This window comes from Tupaia chinensis, unplaced genomic scaffold, assembly GCF_000334495.1.
Source record: "Tupaia chinensis unplaced genomic scaffold, TupChi_1.0 Scaffold143579_1, whole genome shotgun sequence".
Lineage (NCBI taxonomy): Eukaryota > Metazoa > Chordata > Mammalia > Scandentia > Tupaiidae > Tupaia > Tupaia belangeri.
The window spans coordinates 65859-69290 of record NW_006203425.1 but is presented as its reverse complement, the minus strand read 5'-3'; positions in this window follow the sequence as shown (position 1 = coordinate 69290).

Below are 3432 nucleotides of genomic sequence, written 5' to 3'. Positions count from 1 at the left end.
ATATATATAGTTGACCCCATAGACTGACATCCCACATGGCTCACTGTGGTTCAAATCCCAGACTTGGAGGCTTGAAAAAACATGCCTGGCAGGGCAGTCCATGGCTTGGTGGCTAAGGGGGCTGGATCTCACATCACCAACTGTGCAGTTCAAATCCTGGACACAACAATGTCAAAATTATGCTGAGTGCATGCATGGCCACATTTTAAGATGTGAATAAAGGAGAAAGGATTATAATCCATTCCCCCTGGCATGTGCTTTCTCTTTCTCTCTCTCTGTATCTGCCTCTGTGTAGTGAGTGCACACATCTTAAAGCAAATTACAAAAGTAAATAAAATGGTGTGTGAAATCTATTTCAGAAAAATGTAAAACATTATTATTTTTAAAATCATGCTAGGCATGTACGTATGAATACCTAAAATCCTGGTGGGATGGGAGAAATGGAGGAGAATATTTTGCAGCATGATCATACCCCATTAAGGGTAATTTTCACCCTCTCTCTGGTGAGGACACATACTCTTTGGCTATTAAAAAAATAAGTGCAAAAGATAATAAAAAATGCATGCAAGGATGTGCACACACACACAAAATAACTCTGGGACACTTTTGGTAAAAAAATAAATAAGTGGGAACCAGCAGTTAGCGTAATGGCTATGTCGCTGGACTCCCACGTAGTCGACCGCGGTTCGTGTCCCGGACCCGGTGGCTTAAAACTCACGCTGGGCACATGTGCGTGCGTGCCCAAGATCCCGAGAGGAGAATGGAGGAGAAGGGATTGCGGTGTGACCATCCCCTCTGGGGGGTGATTTCTCGCTTTTTGTCTGTGTCTCTCTCTGTCTGTCTGGCAAGCGCACATGTCCTATAGCGAAAACCTCTTCCAAAAAATAAAAATAAAATAAAAAATAAATTAGTAAAGCCATTATAAAAAAAAACAGTATAAGGGGCCAGCAGGTGACATGGAGGCTAAGGTGCTGGATCTCATGTGACCAGTTTGAGTCTCTGAAGTGTTGCCTTGAGAACATGCTGATAACATGTGCATGTGTTCCCCAAATCCCAGGAGACTGGAGAAGGGATTGCAGTTTGACCATCTCCCCTGAGTGGTAATTTCTCACTTTTCCTCTCTATGTATTTCTACCTCCAGTATTTGAATCCTATAGTATATTAACAACAACAAGAAAACAAGGAAACAATGTGGACATTTATCTGAAAACTAAAATATGATCTACTAATGCCACTACAAGGTATATATCAAAAAGGAATCAATATGTCAAAAAGATTTCTTTGGCCTCATGTAGATTTCAATTCTATTGAATCAGTCCATAAACAGATGGAAAGACAAGACTATATGTATGCAAAATTAAACATTGTTCAGCCATCACCATAATACAATTCTGTCATTTGGGCAATATATATGAGCCTGGAGGACCACAAGTGTAATACTCAAAGGAATGTTTTTTAGTTCACTAGGATTTTATTTAAAAATTCACAAAGCTGAAAGAGGGATAGGATCTTTTCTTTAAAGAAATCAATTTTCACAGTATACATTTAGCCATTTTAGCTTTGCATTCAATAATGACAGAAAAGGAAGCTTCTAGTCAAGATTCTCACTCCAGCACACTCAGTCAGGTTTCAGCATCTTGTACAAGATAACACAATCTCTTCTCTGGAGCTCACAGCAAATCCTTGCACCAGTGGAATAGCAGTTTTCCAGACACACACACGAGGCCTTATTTTCACTGCTCTACACAGGGCCCTGAGAATCCTTAATTTTAAATGTGGAAAACATGTGAAAGGATTCCTTAACTCAATGCCTGCAATAAACCCAACTACCTATTAACTCTTGACAATTACAAGTATAAGATACTTGAAATTTATAAGATGTTCCACATTTAATGGAACAATTCCTCAAAGTAATTTCTAATTTCATTTGTATATTATTCTTTCAGAAATTGGTTGTGGTTGTTTAATATCCACATATTTGAAATTCCCTAGCAATCTTTGTTTTTAACTTCTATCTCTCTTTCATGCTAATCAAAGAATATATTTTGTAAAATTTCAATCTTTGTAAGTTTACTGAGAATCGTTCTATATGGCCTAACATATGGTCAGTACTCAAGGTTCATGTGCACTTGACAAAAATGGAGGTTTTAGTGTTTTATATAAACTTTTCTTTATGTTTGCTCTAGTTTATAAAAAAAACTCTTTGTCTATTACTGATTCTCTGTCTAGACGTTCTATTATCTGAAGAGAAGTATTGATGGCTATAACTCTTATTGTAAAACTACCAACTTACCACCTTTTATTATGTCTATGTATGGTTCTTATATTTTTGAGTCTTGTGATTCCATCAGTGTATTCCCATTATCATTTCTTCTTCATGAATTGACAATTTTATCAGCATTTAACTATTTTGAGTCACTGTATTCCCTTTTAACCTAAGGCCTATGATATTTAACATTAGTATAGCCACTAAGTTCTTCTAAATATACTACATGAAATTTTTGATTATTTTTGTTTTTACCAAGTAGATTACAAATAAACATTATCTTTAAAATTCAGTATTTTGAAATTTTGAAAGTCAACTGTCAAGAACTATGGAGTATGAGCTAAAATTTTTTGATATGTAAAGTAAATGTTTGTGGAAAAATGTAAAAATAAATAAATTAAAAGAAAAAAAACTTACATGTATTTGATTTTTTTAATACTACCTTGACTTCTACAGTTTTCTGCATATCCAATTATGTGGCTGAATGTGTTCCAAAGCAGCAGCAGGGGTGTTTCCCCAAGGGAAAACCCATACCATGCTGACATGGGATCACTTGGGATGGCCAAGTAAGAAACAGTGACATAAGTTTCTAAGATGAAGAGTCAAAAGCATTTGTTGGAGAAAGTTACAATCAGGGAACCTCAGAGTCTTCATGAGTGGAATGTTCTACCCACCTGTGTCCCTATGGAGGATAGGCCTGGAGGATTAATTTAAGTATTTAAAAATATGTTTCTGGGGAAGGACTAGTTTTTACATGCTCAGAACCATGTTTGATCTTTCAGTGTTTTGAGAAACAACCTAAGAAATTTGAACAGTGACTTGAAATTTCCTTAGAACCTTTCAGATACCAGCTTGGGTCCAAAGCTGCAGTGGAAACATGAGTTGGCTCAGTCACAGAACAGTCAAGTATTCCATGTATTTCACTCAGAAAAAAAAAAAATGTAGGGAACTGGGAGACCTTGTGAGTAGCATTAATTAACTGGTTCTTTACAGCTGCATCTACTATACAACATGGTGACTTCAGTTAACATTTAATCTATAACTACTATATAGTTCTATTTACACATATGACCAGCCTGGGTACCATGTTAATAGCAGTATATTGTACATGTGAAAATTAGTGAGAGGATGAGTTTTAAGTGTCCTTACCATAAAAATAATTGATG